This window comes from Vulpes lagopus, chromosome 8, assembly GCF_018345385.1.
Source record: "Vulpes lagopus strain Blue_001 chromosome 8, ASM1834538v1, whole genome shotgun sequence".
In the NCBI taxonomy this organism is placed as follows: domain Eukaryota; kingdom Metazoa; phylum Chordata; class Mammalia; order Carnivora; family Canidae; genus Vulpes; species Vulpes lagopus.
The window spans coordinates 103,550,889-103,568,562 of NC_054831.1; the positions used below are offsets into that span (position 1 = coordinate 103,550,889).

At 47.7% G+C, this 17,674-nt stretch overlaps 1 long non-coding RNA gene across 3 annotated transcripts in view; it reads right to left on the reverse strand.

Annotated features, from left to right (window-relative positions):
• LOC121497612 overlaps positions 1-17,674 on the reverse strand; it is a 333,494-nt gene that overhangs the window by 288,698 nt on the left and 27,122 nt on the right. The window contains exon 1 of one of the 3 annotated variants that reach the window (XR_005989524.1): positions 13,354-13,449. The exons of the other annotated variants lie outside the window; for them this stretch is intronic. This is a non-coding gene — a long non-coding RNA (uncharacterized LOC121497612). Of the gene's footprint in view, positions 1-13,353; positions 13,450-17,674 lie in introns of those variants that run through there. 3 annotated transcript variants of the gene reach the window in all.

A 17,674-nucleotide genomic window follows, 5' to 3' on the forward strand; every position in this document is an offset into this window, starting at 1 on the left:
TGTAAGCTCAGAAGGGCTGTGTCGAGAGCCTCGTCTTCTTAGAATGAAGACTCTGGCAGAGTTTAGCTGGTCTCATCTCATGAACAGAGAAAAATGCTCGGGTTCCACATTAGTCAATAACCAAACATCGCAGAGAATACGTAAGTGTTCCAGAGTCAACGTGAGCAAATAAAAGATTGATTTCCTTTTGTTTCCTTTTCTTGGCTTTGTGTCTCAAAACTGAGGCCAGCTTCCCTTCTCCCCAATCTCTCCTTGTGGGTGTTTGTTTATTAATGCAATGAAGTGAGACCCAGAGAGCCCTACCCTTGCTCTGAAGTTCTGATTGTAATGGAAGCAGGAGAAGGGGGTGAAGTGTCATTGTGGTTATCCAATGATCAAGGACAGCATGCCTGAGAGAGAGAACAGCCAGGTCTCTGGCTGTCACCCACATGGCATCATTCTGCCTCTACTCTCACTGCCCTGCCAGTGACTAATCGATCCATGAAAGCCTCGGAGTTACTTTGAGTAAGAAGGACACTTTATATCTGCTTACAACAAATCCTCAGGGGAACAAACAAACAAAAAAAAACTTCATGCATAAATTCCCCTGCTTGACTCTTTCTCCCATTCACTTCCCAATTAGCTAAGTCTTCAGCACCCAAAGAATTAAGTTGACGAAAAAAAAAGGAACTGATGGCCAGTTCCTGCCAAACAAAGAGATTGGCACATGAAGAAAAGAAACCAGAATCAATGGTAAAAATGAGGAAAAGAAAAGTAGGCAGGAAGGAAAGAAAGTGGCTCTGTGGCCTTTAAGCCACTAATTTAAGACAATTACCCGATCCCAAAGTCAACATGTTCTGTTTCCACCACTGACCAGTAATGAGGATAACTCATGGAAAGCCAGAAGCCTGTAGTGCAACCTCCTGGCAACTTCACTCAACACACTAAATTCTAACAGACTAATTTTCTACCTCCAGCAACCAATCTAATGTTTCTATACATAGACTCAGCAGTGCTGCCAGGCTCCTGTAAATCCACCCTCCCAATGTACCACAGGCTTGATCGGAGACGTCCTGCTGCCCAACTGGGGATGAGACTTGCATTTTGGCTTTCCAACCCTGCTTCTGCCTACGGCACATTTGCTTCTCAGAAAGAGTTTGCGAGGGCTGCAGAAATAGTTGAAGGACTATTGATAAGAATACTGAGCTTTTATCAAAAGCTGCTTCTTGTAAGTGAACTTGGCCCAAACTCAGAGATCTTCCCCTGTTGCTGATTGATCCCAGGGTCCCCTTGGGTAAAAGCCAGTAAAGTCATTCTTAGGCCTTTTTCACATGCACATGTGAAGCACTTTGGACAGCTGGGATAAGGAGGCTAAATTCATTCCTTTATTCACTCGGTTGGTATTTATTAGGTATCTGAAATGTGCCAGACTAACAAGTAGAACTTATTTTTTCATCACTAGCTGTCATGCACATTCTGCAGAAATAACTGGCCCATTTTTCTTGAAGCAGGATGCCACAAGATAGTGGATGGAAGATCTACACTTCTCCCTTCTTCACAGCCTCTAAGGCAAGCTGCATGGGGAAAGAGTTCTGGAGCATTAAGCCAACTGCTAACCACATTGAATCACTTTGGAAACTCCTATTCCATTGGCTTAAACCTGATACAACACAAGATGACCCATGGCTTTCCAGAACTACCCTCATCCGGAACCTGTGTAAGCGCAACCTCACTTAGGACATTTTCTAGAATACCTACCTAGGCAGCAGAGAATTTTTTTAGGTGACTATTTATTAGTTTATTTGACAGAGAATAAGAGAGAGAGAGAACAAACAAACAGACAGAGGAAGAGGGAGACAAAGGCTCCCCGCTGAGAAGAGACCTCCTCCCAATATAGGGCTCGATTCCAAGACCCCAGGAGCATGACATGAGCCAAAAGAAGATGCTTAACCAACTGAGCCATCCAGGCACCCCTTAAGTGACCTTTAAAGACACTTAAAGGTTACCCTCCCACCCATTTCTGGGCACATTTCTTGTCCATTCTCACAGGATTCAAATCTATCTTTTATCGTTATATAGACAAGACACAACAAGTATAACAAAAAGTTGTGCTTGAGCATTCCTTGCCAGTTTGTAAAACATTATATAGTTAACAGAAGTGTGTTCTCATTTAATCGAAGCACTTTAACATTCACAAAGCAAACACTTATTAACCCCCAAATAGATTTCCCTGGTGCCTAGCACAATACTTGGTGGATGAAAAATAAGACATGGTCTCTGCCCTCAAGAAATGCAGAGTCTAGTGGGTAAGAAAGACAAGTCAACAATAAGTACCATAGGACATGAGCACAATGGAGAAATATAAAGGTGCAGTAATAGAAGAAAGACAACAGGCATTAAGTACTCAAAATTTTAAAATAGTAGTTGCAGGGGGTTCTGCTTACTTATAAATATCCCTGATCTCTAGGTATGTGTGCATAGATAGAAACATAATAAGAGGGACCTGGGTGGTTCAGTCGCTTAAGCATCTACCTTCAGCTCAGGTCATGATCTTGGGGTCCTGGGATTGAGCTTAGGCCTCCCTGCTCAACAGGGGAGTCTGTTTCTCCCTCTCCTTCTGCCCCTCTTCCCACTTGTGCTCCCTCTCTCCTTTACTCTCTCTCAAATAAATCTTTTTTCAAAAAAAGAAACATAATGAAATATGTTTGATGGTAGTACACAACAAGGGGTGGCGGCTATTGCGGGAGAAGAGCTTTTTGTGGCAGAGGTGGTAATGATGGTGAGTTTTGGAAGACTCAGGCATTTCTTGATCAGAATTGATGTCCTTTCCTGAATGGTACCAATTCCCTGCTATCCCTGAAACATCTCACTTCATAGCCCAATAGTCCAATGGCTCACCATAGACCCAAAATACACCCAACCATAGCAACCACCACCACAAAATATTAGCAGTGGCTGATTATTTGCTAACAAACCATGTGCTCAAGAACTGACAGCCAGTGGCCACTTAAAAATGTATCTGAACTTAAAGCAAAAAAAAGAAGCCCTCTCCTCAAACCTGCTTTTGATTAGTTGAGCACCATTTGCGTGAACAGGAGAGGCAAAAATAATTTTGAGGAGGGCGAGAAAGGCAGGCAGGGAGGAAGAGACCAAACACGAATTGAAAGCAGATGACACAAAGCCCCTGGCTCATGTAGCTCCACAAGAATGAGCATTAAGTTTCTTGCAGGAGGGCGACTATCAGAAAGAGAAAAAAAATGATTGTAATAAATCCTAACAAGAGCCAACAAAAGAAAATGTTGGACAATTTGTTGGATAAATATTTAGTAAGGCTGATCCACCTCACTGCGTTGTTGTAAAGAACAGCTAATAAAAAAAATTGTCAAGGACACTACAAACATAGAAGAACTAACCAATAACAAGAACATTAATAATAAGGGAGGGCCTAGGAATGAAACTAGTTCCATCAAGACCAAAGATGTTGAGCAACCAACACAGAAATAAAGAAAACAGATATGACCGCCTGGAGGTGATCCAAACAAACAAGAACCAAAATATTTTCTGCTCTTAATTTTTAAAAAGAAGACAAGTTTACAGGGTATAAGACTATAAATAAACATTGGCCAATGGGCTCTTGCTTTTCCCCAGAGGCAGCTCCCTTTGAAATGACTTCCTGGACAGAGGGCATGAGGGAGTTGAAGGCTCCTACTCTCCTCCCCAGAGCTCATGGTCCAGGACAGGAAGGCTTCCCCTCCCTAGTCTCGACGATTTGGGATTGGAAAGAACACTGGAAGGAATCCAAAGCTGTGGTTCATTTCATTCTTTCATTTCCTGCCTTTGCCAAATGCTAACAATTACAAACAAATGTTGTCTTCACAAATACTTTCTTCTAGATGAACATTCTGCTCATTTCGGTTGCTTATGTGTATGTGACTTGAGAAACACTTTCTAAATCCCCAAGGTGACAGGATTTCCACGTAATGATAATGATTATTTAATGTCATCATCACAATGGGCTGCCTGGGCAAATGAAATGCTTGCTGGGTCTAAAGCATTCACTCAAGTGAGGTAAATTAACACTTTCCAGGGTACCAGATTTCCCATCGGGACCCTAAAGAAGGTAATTCATTACCCACGCATTCTCCACCCTCAACACTGCCGTCTACCAGGAGGTTCTTCATTTGCTTAACTGTCAGACCGCTCAGCCAGCGTGGGGAAGTCCAAGACAGATAAGAATATGCTGAGAAGGTCCAGGCAGGGTGGATATTTTTAGTATCTGAAGATAGTCCAGGGTGATAATCATCCTCATAATATAACCCACATGAATGTGGCCCGTCTTACCTTTCAAAGCACTTTTATGGCATAAGTCCTCACCTTTGAGCCTCACAATAATCGCTGGGTATGCAAAGCACTTTTATGGCATAAGTCCTCGCCTTTGAGCCTCACAATAATCGCTGGGTATTATAGTTAGCACCTGGCCATGGCAGCAACAAGGGCACAGACAAATGGCATAGAGTAAGCCTAGAAGACAAAGGGAGGCGAGAAAGGGTGTACTGGGAAGAGGAGCTAAACCCAAAAACCAAAAGCAGCAAAAGCATGGGGTGGCTGGGACTAGGGCCCACGCGGAGTGAGGACACACACTGGCACCGGATGGAGGAATGTGAAGAGGCTCAGGGGTCCAACTGGGTGGCTAGGTTTAAAAGATTACTGTTTCTAAGGCCAAAATCAAGATGGTAACCAGAAGGAACCAAGGGTCTGCTGTCTGCCGGGTGTTTTTCTGCAAGATAGGAACAGATTGAATCTTCCCAACTAATCTGTGCAACGTGGATACTGTGAACACATTCTTTACAGAAGAGAAAACTAAAGCTTCAAAAAGTGAGGTTATTGGCCCAAGGTGGCATATCTGCTAACTGGAGAAGACGAGATTCAGGGTCCAGCAGGAGGACAAAGCAACAGAGGGCTGGGGGCTCTGGCCGGGGACAACTAGCAATATGCTTAGGGCAGCAACAATAAGAGAACCAAGAAATGAGTTGAAGAACAAGGAACATGGGCTTCTGGAGCCCTGGACTCTTTGTGCATTCCCTGCCCTGGAGCTTTTGTCAGAGGCTGGGCTCACCATGCCCGCTGAGGAGGCACGTCTGACTGAGGTGGGAGAGGAGGAAGAATAAGCGAGGTGACTCCTGGCAACGATCCCCCTTTTGCAGATGAGAAAACTAAGTCCCAGAGAGGAGAGGTCACTAAGGGGGTGGGGAGAGAAGCTGCTTTTCTTCTGCAGGGCCTGGAGGAAGGTGCAATATCTGAAAACACAGAGGTCTGGGAGGACCACGGGAGCTGGTATGGGGTCTGCTGCTGGTGAGAGTCCGGGACGATGGAGGGAAGTCAAATGGGCTGAGCCCAAGGGACAAAACAGGGGACTTGGGGTATGGGAAGGAGAACTCTATCGCTTCTTCGCTGCAGTGTCTTGTTGGACAAGAGACTTGTCTGGCTTCTACCTGTACAATGGAGTGATTCTGTGAGGGTCCAACACTTAAAGTCTGGATGCTCTAGGTAAGCATTTGAAGGAAGCTCTGATGTTAAGAGAGATAGGATGGTCCCTGGGGACAATAATGCACCAGACAAGAATAGCGTCTGGATTCGGAATGATCCCCTTCTTTGTGTTTCATAAGATGTTTTTATTCAAAACCTACAGTCTCCAGCCCCCAAGAATTCAACCTGTGTAATAAGCAAGACTTCTGTCTCCAGGAAGCACACGGAAAGCCATTTCGGGGAACTTCTACTCCTGCAAGACTTATAGAACATGGTTCTTCTGACAAACTATGAACCATTCTGCTGGAAAGAAAGAAGATTCCTCCTGGAGGGAGAATTAATCGAGGGCAATAACATTCTTGCCAAGCCTTGTTACCACGTAAGGGTCACATCTGGTAACAGTGCATGGAGACTTCAACCAAATTGGCTCCAGCTTCTCTAAAATTGATTTGCCCAAGAGAGCCCAAAGACGTTCACGTCTGCAGTGAGCCCAGGCCGCAGAGAGAGCCCTTTTCAAGGAGGAGGGTGGCCGCTGCAGGCAGTGCCGTTGGTAGAACTGCCTGCAAAGGTGCTTAGAAATGTTCACCTTAAGTCTGGAAGGATTCAGAGAATCCTCGGGTTAGCAAGAAACTCGCAGGCCCCAAGTCTAAGTCCCAACTCTAACCCCTAAGCACTGTCCTTCCAGAGCTAACAGGGCTTCTTCATACAGGCCTGGGTTTGGGTAAATTAGTTCTAGGAAGTGCCCACAGGACTCTCGGATACAAATTCAACGGTGCCAGGAGCTACTCAATGACTCATTCAGAACATCTTCAACTTCTCTAACCCTTATATTCTATTATTTCTGAGTGTCCAGGTTTCAGAATAATGTATTCTTATCCGCACCACCTGCCAGCGCCACCGCAAGCCACTTAGCCTCCTGAATCATCACTGCGCTGCACATCCTCTTCCCCACCTTCCTCCCCACCGGGCCCTCCTCGGGCCACAGCACCAGCTCGCCTTCCCAACACAAGCCCAGTGTGGGCCGAGGACACCGGCCACAGAGGTGACCTCTCCTCTCAGCCCTCCCCCCATTTGCCAAGTGAAGACAGGCCAGGGCTGATGTCTAAAACCAGACCAGCTAGACCTGCACTTAGCCCTGGCCCTGCCCTTCAGCCCTAACCCCACCCGGCAGCATGTGCCGTCACAGGGCATTACAAGCGGACAGTAGTTTACTTTAGATTTGCAACGGAAGGCCACCTGGCTGCCACCAGCGGGAGACAAAAGAAGACCCCAGCGGTCCTAAGCCTCCTGCGGCCGAGCCGGAGAACCTTAAAGAGGCTACGAAATGAACCTTTTGACCTCCCCCACCTTGCAGGTGCATGTGTGATGCGTCATGGAGGTAGGCGGGTCCCTGTGCTGCGATACAGTGGGAGGCAGACCCTGTGCTCCGACTCTACCGCATAGGTTAGCCAGGAAAATGTCCCTAAACACACACAGTGGAATTCATTTTAACATTCCAGGGCAGGGGGCCTGGAATCATCTGGCTCTTGATTTTGCTCAGGTTGTGATCTCAAGGTCCCGGGATCATCAAGCCCTGCGTCAGGCTCTGCATTCAGTGGGGAGTCTGCTTAGGATCCTCTCTCTCCCCCTCCTGCTCCTCCTCCCCCCCCCCCCAACCCTGCTGGCTCTCACTCTCTCTCCAATAAATAAATAAATCTTTAAAAAAAAAAAATAGGGACGCCTGGGTGGCTCAGTGGCTGAGCATCTACCTTTCAATCAGGTCATGATCCTGGGGTCCTGGGATAGAGTCCCCTATCAGGATCCCTGCAAGAAGCCTGCCTCTTTCTGTGTCTCTCATGAATAAATAAAATCTTTTAAAAATAAAATAAGACATTAAAAAAAAAGTCTAGGACAGCACAACCTATTACAATGAAATGAAGCCAGAGTTTGCTCCTCAGTGAGATTTATCTTTCTGTATCTCAGGGTTAGGGTAAGTCTCGGTTAATATTTGCTTCAGGTGACTTAGTTGTCACTAAAGCAGAGAAGGGGGTTAGCTCAGCCTCAGTGCCCCCAAAGCAGCCACCGTTTGGCTGGGCGTAACTGACAGCTGGAATGGGGTTTTTCTTCTTTTCAGGACAGGCAGTTCTCCACACGAGGAACTAGGGGTGGGGGGAGGCCGAGAGAGCCCTGCAGCAGAAAGCCACCCTCCTCCATTTCACCACAAACAAGAGGGGGTCCCCACAGCACAACCCCTGAACGAGCTGTGCAGGACCTCCGGGCGCCTGGGGCCTGGAAGCCCTGGCGGAAACTCTTCCTGCAGAATGATCCGCTGGGGACCTGAGGGACCAGCAGTTCTCTCCTGCCCCCCAGTGCCCTTGGCTGCCCAAAGTCCCCGCTGTGCCCCAGACTCCAGATCCTGCCTTCTTCTTCTGAGTCACCTTCTTCTGTGTCCCATTCCCTCAGGGCAAAGCACTGTATTTTCCAAGGGAACACTCAGCTAATCTAATATAATCTAATCTCAGAGAGTGAGTGAGTCTTATTGGATTCATGTGCTAGGCCTCCTGGAAAACACACTTTGCATCCCGAAGACCCACAGCCTTAAACGAAGGGGTGGGGATTCCCACCGCCCTGGCAGGCGAGGGCGGGAGGCGGTTTCGCAAGGCCTGGGAACGCGAACATCAAATTAAAAACGTGGAATGGCCTTGCCCATTCCCACAGCCGGGAAGGTTCTGAGTGCCATTGTTTAAAAGCCCATCCTTGGGGCACCTGGTTGAGCATCTGCCTTTGGCTCAGGGCATGATCCTAGGGTCCTGGGATCAAATCCCCCGCAGGGAGCCTGCTTCTCCCTCTGCCTGTGTCTCTGCCTCTCTCTGTCTCTCATGAAGAAATATTTTTTAAAATAAAATAAAAGCTGATCCTTCACTCCACGTACTCTTTTTCTAACTTTTCCCCACTCTCCTCAGTATTGATGTGTTCAGAGGTCCCAGGCTTTCTTTTGACCTCAGACCGTAACAGGGTTTGGTAATGCCGAGGCTGTACTTCATTACTGGGGATTTTAGTACTTCTTTAAAAGAAGAAAAAAAAAAAAACACTACCTCCCCAATATTTAAAGTAATCATGCCTTATATTCAATTCTTTTTATTTGGGTCTGGTTTTGGTCAAAATAAGCCTCTTCAGAGATGTGCAAACACTCTTAGAAAAAAGAACTGTATATACACTACATGTCTGCATGGTATGTGTTCCACACGTCTGTGTGTATGTGCTACATGACTATATAATATACTCTGTTCTAAACCGATCATACACATGGTCTCACTCCTCCTAATGACCCCACGAATTAGAAGCTATTATCCCAGAAGCTGTGGTCTATGTATACAATGGAATATTCCTCAGCCATTAGAAACAACAAATACCCACCATTTGCTTCGACATGGACGGAACTGGAGGGCATTATGCTGAATGAAATAAGTCAATCAGAGAAGGACAAACATTATATGGTCTCATTCATTGGGGAATATAAAAAATAGTGAAAGGGAATAAAGGGGAAGGGAGAAGAAATGAGTGGGAAATATCAGGGAGGGAGAACATGAGAGACTCCTAACTCTGGGAAAGGAACTAGGGGTGGTGGAAGGGGAAGTGGGCGGGGGGTGGGGGTGACTGGGTGACGGGCACTGAGGGGGGCACTTGATGGGATGAGCACTGGGTGTTATTCTATATGTTGACAAATTGAACACCAATAAAAGTAAATTTAAAAAAATAAAAATAAAGAAGCTATTATCCCCATTTTTTTTCAAATGAGAAAACTGAGACACGAAATCCAATAAATTAGCTAAGATAACATAGCTGAAAGTGTTGGAGGAAGAACCCAAATAGAGTTCAAGTCCAAAGCTCTCCCTCTTAATGGCTACTTTCTCCTACCAGATATGGGAGGGTGGGGGTTGGGAAGAAGCAACAATATTTCTACCATCTAGAGCTTTTCCACCTTGCAGTGCTGAGTCATTAATTCTCAAAGAATGCTCCCCAGACTAGCAGCAGCAGCAGCAGCCCCCAAGAAACTTGTTAAAAATTACAAAATCTGGAGCCTACTCCAGACTTAACGAATCAGAAACTCAGGGCACCAGGGTGGCTCAATTGGTTGAGTTACCTGACTCTTGATCTCAGCTCAGGGTTGTGAGTTCCAAGGCCTGCGTTGGAGGTTCAATGTGGAGACTACATTAAAAAAAAAAAATCAGAAACTCTGGGAGCAGGGTCCCCTAATTTAACAAGCACTTGCACATCATTCTGATGCATCCTCAAGTTGAGAACCGCTGGGCTAAGCCACCAACGTAGAATCTTAAAGTTTGAGGAAGGGGTCGGCAGTAACTCCTTTTGAATATCTCATCCTTGAATAATCCCTTTGCAGTTAGAAACTTCCACATAATTTTATTGTGACTCCTGAGAGATGTGAACAAATGAACGTTATTGGCACATGCTTGACAGGTGTGTAAAACTGAATGGAAATGACGTAAGCCACGCAAAAAAAAAAGAAAAAAAAAGTTGCTCAAAATCCTGTAAGGTATCATAATAAGATGGAGTTTAAAAGCAGTGTCAAAAAAAATAATAAATAAAAATAAAAAATAAAATCAGTGTCAAAAAAATAAAAAATTAAATAAATAAATAAATAAATAAATAAATAAATAAATAAATAAATAAAAGCACTGTCAAGGGCAGCCCGGGTGGCTCAGTGGTTAAGCGCCTGCCTTGGGCTGGGCCTAGGCCATGACCCAGGGTCCCGGGATCGAGTCCCAGGACAGGGCTCCCTGCGTGGAGCCTGCTTCTCCCTCTGCCTATGTCTCTGCCTCTCTCTCTCTGTGTCTGTCATGAATAAATAAATAAAATATTTTTAAAAAATTAAAATTAAAATAAAATAAAAGCAGTGTCAAGAGTATTCTTTTTTTCTTTTTTGAAGATTTTATTTGAGAGAGAGTGAGCAAGCAAGAGGCAGCGACAAGGAGCGGGGCGGGGGACAGAGGGAGAAGCAGACTCCCCACTGAGCAGGGCGGTGACATGGGCTCCATCCCGGGACCGTGATCATGACCTGAGCCCAAGGCAGACTCTTAACCCACTCAGCCACCCAGGCGCCCCCTAAAGCGTATTTTTAAGTTTGTAAAAGGGCCAAGCTTACGTAAACAGGCCAGACGGAGACTTGGCTCCCCTCCCCTGCTCCCTGCTCGCCCCAAGTCACACGGAGCCCCTGGAGGGTTGGTGGACAGCTTGCCTCACCCTTTCTTTGTGCCGTGCTGCGGCTCTCTCAGACCAAGGTGAGGCCGGGAGGCAGCTGGGCCTGGGGAAGGCCAGCAGCGGAGGCCTGTGCCCGGCCCCCAGCAGGACGCACAGTGGCTCCCTGGCCGCCAGCGCTTAAGGACTCGGCCTCGGGACAGGCCACATTCCAGGAGGCCAGCTGGACCCTCCGACCCTCCGGCTCCCGCCGTCTCGAGCCTTCCTTGTGTCGCCTGGGAGCTCGCATGGTTAGGGCCTGGGTGTGCCCCGGGGACACAGGGGGCGCCTGGACGGTGCCCACCTCAGAAGAGAGTCGGTGTGGACCTGCTGTCACGCAGGCCGAAGCGGGGGGGCCCCCCTGCCCTGCCGTCCCCTCCCTCCGGACTCCCTGCCCGGCCTCAGCCTTCCCCAGGGGTAGCCTCTAGCCCTCCGGGCCCAGCCGTGTGTGGTAGAAAACAGAGGCTGGAGCCTGTGGTGACAGGGCGGTGAATCCCCGCCCGGAACCTGCTGGCCCCCAAGCAGCAGTGACCTGTGTCACTTTGGGCAACATACGTCACCTCCTAAGTCTCAGGTTCTTGAAATTTGTTATTTATTTATTTATGTAGAGGGAGCGGGGATTGTACGCAAACAGAATCGTTTCTTCCAGACAAGAACGTGGAGAAAGATCGCGCCCAGGGGCCCATTGCTGCCGGGCCTGCCTCAGGAGATGCCAAATCACCGCCGGCTGAGGGGGATTTTCACCGACTCCACGGGAACATCGCCTCACACAGCCGTCACCAGGGGTCATATAAACAGGGGCTAAGTGCCCCGTTAACGGGTCTCACAGGCACATCTCCGGGAACCTGCTATAGACGTGCTTCTTGTCTTGACACAAGGCTCCAGGATGGGAGGCATCCTAGAGGGGAAACTATAATCCCCCGGAGGCCTCAGGTCGCAGACCTCCCCCGAACGCCCTGGGGGAACCCGCTTCCTCTCCACAACTCCTCACAACTAAACACACCCAAAAAGCTGATAAAGGCCGCACTAAGTCAACCCCTAAATATGCAGGGAAACGACACACCAGCAACTAGACAGGAGGGGAACACCACACTCGGTGTCTGGGTATGAAGTTGAAAACCCTTCCCACAGACTTGTCTATTTTTCCCAAAGGGAGGGAGCCCTCTACTGGCACGTCAACGCTCTGCTAGGAAAGCGCCTGGTTCTAGAAGAGTCCCCGGAGGCCAGGCCTTGGAGGTGGCGTCTTCCCTTTAGGGCCGCAAATATGTAAGTCAGGAGCAAATCGCTAAGCTTGTGTCCGTGGTAGGAACAGATGAAGGCAGAGGGCATAAAACCCAAATACCACCTGGAAAACTCTCTCAGCTGGCTTGATTACGGTTCACCACAGAAACAGAGGGGCTAGAAGGGTACAAGTACCTTCTGTCCTCTCCTCTCTAGCACACAGGGAACCTTCTAGAAGCATGAAGTGGCCCTGCCCAGTATTGGGGCTGTAAAGACATCATAGCAGACAGTCTGGAAGAGACTGCAAACAATCTAAATGGCCACCCGGAGCACATGAGAAAACAGGTTCATTAAAACAATGGAATACGGGGGCGCTTGGGGGGCCAGCGGTGGAGCGTCTGCCTCTGGCTCAGGTCGTGACCTCGGGGTCCCGGGATCGAGTCCCCCATCGGGCTCCCTGCACGGAGCCTGCGTCTCCCTGTCTGTGTCTCTGCCTCTCTGCATCTCTCATGAATCCATCATCTTTAAAAAAAAAAAAAAAATGGAATTGTATGCAGCTTAAAATAAAGTGAGGAAGTTCATTCTGTACCCCCTATAGAAAGATTTCCATGTCTTCCTTTTTTCCCCTCCACATCTTTAAGTCTAAAAAGAAAAATCAAAGCACAGAAACAACATACGGGCCATCATCTGCGGAAAAAGGGTGCCTCCTTGTGTTTGCCCCACAGGCGCAGAGTAAAATCTGTCTGGAAGCTGGAACAGGAAGCTAACCCCCAGGGTTCCCTTTTGCAGGGATGGGAGACCCGCAGGAATGATGGGCAGCGCTGAGGACACACTTGCACTTGGTTCCATGCCGTGTCTCCCGAAGGACGGCCTGGGTGGGCCAGGGGCTCCCCTCCTCAGCCCCGGTAGGACCAGCGGTCGGGCCCCACGGCCGCGGGGTGCCTTGGGGGCGCGCCCTCACCCGCCTCCCCTGCCCTCCGCGCCCCCAGCACGGCCTGCTGCTGTGACCCGTGCTCTGGAGACCGGGAAGGTGCCGGGTCGGGCCCATGCCACCGGGTCGGTCGGCCAGGCCCGGGCAGGCCCCACCTCGCCCCCTCGGCCAGGAGACTCCCCTCGACTGGACAAACAAGGCCCGTCCTCACACACGCGCTCACCCTTGCTCACCCTCACACCCCCATCCGTTCCCACACACTCGCACACTCACGGTGACGCCCGTACAGGACCGGCCTTCTCTGGCTCCAGCCTGAGCTCTCCTCAGCTGCCTGGACGCTGGGCTATGGCAGCCCCAGGTTTCGGGGAGCTCCCCCTTGCCAGCTCTCAGGCCTCCTCTGCAGAAGCCTCTCCCAAATGAAATCTGGGTACCCCCCGTTCTGTCTCACCCAACCCACTTACAGTCCTGAAAATGCTCCTCGCTGTCCAGTTCAGCCCTCCATGTAGGCCCCCTCGTAGGGATGACTCGCGGCCCTCTTCATCGGGACCTTAAGGAGGAAAGACGGCTTCCCACTCTCCTGAGGCTCCCAGCTCCTCTGCTCGCACAGGAAGTGAAGAATTTCATGCAATTTGATTTTTGACAACAAAGGGGTATGACCCTCCACCGACCTAGGAGAGCATGCATCCCCCGGCACAAGCATGAGCAACCCCGGAGGACACAGCCACGGGGACACCCACAGCCTGTGCTGCCAACAAGCCGTTTCATGTCCCTGGAGCACTGACCTGCAAATGTTCTAGATGCAAAACTAACTCAAAAGGAGGAGGAGATACAGCATTTGACACGTACCCTTTTAATTCCTTTCTGGGTTTGCTCCCACCTTAAAGCATAACCGTTTTTAAACATTTCACTGCTGCCCCCAAACCCCTTGTTTGCCCGTCGTCCCAACTACTGGAGGGCTCTGTGGTGCATCAGTGTGGCAGGTCTATGTGGTACCTCGCCTTCCTACACAGTGACTAAAATGGTATCACCAATAAAAAATAAATTTATTATTAAAATAAATAAATAAAAATAAAAATAAAATGGTATCACAATTCCAGGCACCCTTCTGAAAGGCTTCCCTTTATAATAAATAACATTTGATAGTCCTTTGTGGTCATTATTCCACTTAATCCTCTGTGACAGTGATATTCTTATTCCCATTCTGCAGATCAGAAAGCTGGGACCGGAAATGGGAAAGTAAGTGGCCCAAGTTCGTGCTGTTGGTAATTAGTAATATGAACTAGGAGCTGAGCCAGGTCTGGGTCCGTATAAATCCATACCACACTAACCTGTCCTTGGGGGCCCATCGCAGGTTCTCCAACCTCAGGGGTTCCAACTCTCAGCTCTTACAAACCAAAGCAAAGCAATCAACCTTTCTGAGCATCAACTCTCCACAGCCTGCCACTCTGTGCTGCTGTTCGTTTCATGCCTTTGGGATTTATTATCGCCTTGTGTCACTAAGTCCTGTGTACTCTAAATAGTAAGCAAATTGTTACCTCTTTACTTTCAGAGAGTAGGTCTTTTCCATCTCGAGGCCCCCATACTGGGAAGAGTCTTTTGCACATTTCAGGTGATTTCTAGATGGCTTGTGACTTGTTACCTCTCTAGGATTTCCAGACAACCTCTGCATGAATCGGGCCTCTTTACCTCTAAAGATGTGTGGACAAACATGTTTCTCACAGCATCCCTCACAAGAGCAAATTGGAAGCAACTCAAATATCTCATAAGGGAAGAGTGGTTAATAAACTGATTTTAGGGCACTGAGGAGGGCACTTGACGGGATGAGCACTGGGTGATATGCTATATGTTGGCAAATTGAACTCCAATAAAAATAATAGTAAAAAATAAACTGATTTTAAATAAAAGGCACACAACTATCTAAAATCATGTTTTAAGAGACTATTAACTAGGATAAGAAAATGTTGACCAAGTATTATATTTTTCACCAAGAACAAAGAAAAAAAACCTTAGAAAAAAAACACATCAAAAATGTCAGCTTTTGCTGCGATCCTTGGGACCACACATTTCAATCCTGTGAGCTCCATTTTTCTTTATCTATAAAATAGGAGCAATATTGGTTTCCTCACAAGGCTCTTGTAAACAATTTAAACTTTTCCAATAAGAGGTGCTTTGTAAATTAATAACAACGGTACTAAATTATGCAATAAATGCTTATGTGATCTTTATGCAGTTTTCATAACAAAGACTTTAAAGGGAATAATGCCTTATCGATTAAGAATGGAAATTTTAGTGAAATTTGTATCTTCTAAAACTCTACTCTTCTTTCTTTGAAGAACTAAGCCTGTACTTAGCTTACATTCCATGAATTATTATGAAACAACTCTCCACAAGTGAATTAAGGAAAGAAGAAACCCATCTACATCAATAACCTAAATAATTCAGCTTTTTTTTCTTTCCTTTTCTTATTTTTAGTGAATAGGAACTAGACTTACCAGAATAATAGCCTCAGAGCTCCTCTTACTTTGCTATTCACCCCGTCACTGTGGCCCAGAAGGACCAGGCATGGCCAGGAACTCTTCACCAACCTGCTGAGATGCCACTGCAGGTCTTCTACAGGGTAGGGGTAGGCCATACGGACGTGGCTACAAGGTCACCCAGTCTTCTTACCTCGTAAGAAGGACTAGGATCCTAATGCCACATAAAACAGCCCCTACACACACAGCGTGGGCTACCATAAGCAGGTTCTACTTCAGGATCCCTTAACTTAGAACCTGGTCCACCCAAGCTCCCTCTCCTCCTCCACCCATCCTCCATCACATTCAGCTCCAGGTGTGACGACCAAAGCCCTAGGTGAGAGCCAGTCTTGAAAGAAGCACAACTTCAACTCTACACACATGCACGTCAGCACCCAAACTGTGCCCAGCACCACCTGTGCCCAGCACCTCCACTCGTTCCTTCAAATTGGGTCATTTACAACCACTTTCGCTCCTCCCCACCTCATCTACTTTCCACCCAAGCCAGGCATATATAGGACTTCATTTAACAAGTGATCTATATCCACTATTTCACCAAACATTTCGTTGTTTAAGCCTTATAATCAAGGAGGAAAATAATCAGTCTCAGTCACCTGGTTACACATTAACCACGCAGAAGCCTTTGGGAAAAACCAACCTTGCCCGACAACTGCAAGCCCTAGAGCATCAAGACTTTCATGATGCTCATGGTTTTCAGTGGAAATCCTTCCCCATTGCAGTCTACACAGCTTTCTTAAACAGATTACCCTGAATTAACACTTACGGATGGCTCATCCTTGTGCACATCAGGGACTGCCCTGGGAGGGCTGTGCTCTGGGGGAGACTCTTTACCCATAAGTTTATGAGCTCCACACTGCTGTCTTCTGAGGTTTTGGTTTTTCTGTTGCTTTCCTTTGGGAAGCTCAGCTTCTGCTTCTCTCCAGCCTTCCCGGCTCCCTTTCCTAACCTACTGCTAATAATCTGCTACATGTTCAGAATCTACTAGTGAAAACTTGTTGGTTTCGGGGAATAGTTACAAGTAGGGTCTGGGGGTCTTTCCCATGAGTAAAGTTCCCACACCTCAGCTCATCAACCTGATGCTGTTTGGGCTGCTCTGAACCCTTTGGCAACTGCCTGGTTCTTGCCGCATTCTAGGCAGAGGACTCAAGACAGACGTTTCAGAAAGTTGACGCTTTCACTGCATTTAGGCCATACCTGGGACCTACACTTAGAGTAATAACTCTACCCTGACCCGTTGAGGAATGAGAGCCTGACTTTAGAGGATCACACCACTTCAGTTAAGGCTAGAAATTTAAATTTAAATTTAAAAAAAAAAAAAAAAAAACAGAGCAAGAGGAAGATTTTTATATTTTTCTTTCCTAGGTGACCAGTTGCTCCAAATTTTGAAATATTTACTTCCTCCCTTCAACCCTGTTCCATAATCTCGATTGGAGGGTAAAAAGGACCACCAAAGCACATGACGGAAAATTGGAAAAGTTCATTTAGAGCTAATGTAATAAAGGAAGATAAAGATGACTCCAGACATAAGAGTGGGCATAATGTATTCTGAACTCATTCAATCATAAAAATAAAATTTTATTTTGTTTCAGGACTAAACCGGCTGAAAGGGCAAAACGTGTTGCTAGGAAACATACCTCCAGGTTTTCAGGCTTCAGGAAAACCCTCCTTGAGGGACGCAGAGCTGTGTTTCTCAGTTGTCTCCTCAGACTCTTCAGAGCTACTTGCATTTTCACCCATGCTACCCCTGGCCCAACCCTGACACTTTGCTCGTTTGGTGACATTTCCCGGATCCTGCTGCACGCCTGGCTCTCCCTGAGGTATGGTCACAGCAGTCCTCCCCCCCGCCTTCTGGTTGCCCCCGAGTAAAGAGAACCAAGGGTCTCTAGAACCTTGTTGTGATAATGCTTCCTAACTGTAGGTTCACTAACAGGCCCTCAGACCCGGGGTGGGCAGAGGCAAGAGAGAGGGGCCGCCACCGCAGGGCGCTAGGTGGCAGGTGAGACAGGCGCGGAGCTGACTCACCAGGCTGCTCCCAGGTAGCCGCAAGACCGAGAGTTCTCCACCCCTGCGCACCAGCAGCAACCCGGGTTATAGGCACCTGTGCACCGGCGGCAACCCGGGTTATGGACACCTGCGCAAGGCGGCAACCTGTGTTATAGACACCTGCGCAAGGCGGCAACCCGTGTTATGGACACCTGCGCACTGGCGGCAACCCGGGTTATGGACACCTGCGCACCGACGGCAACCC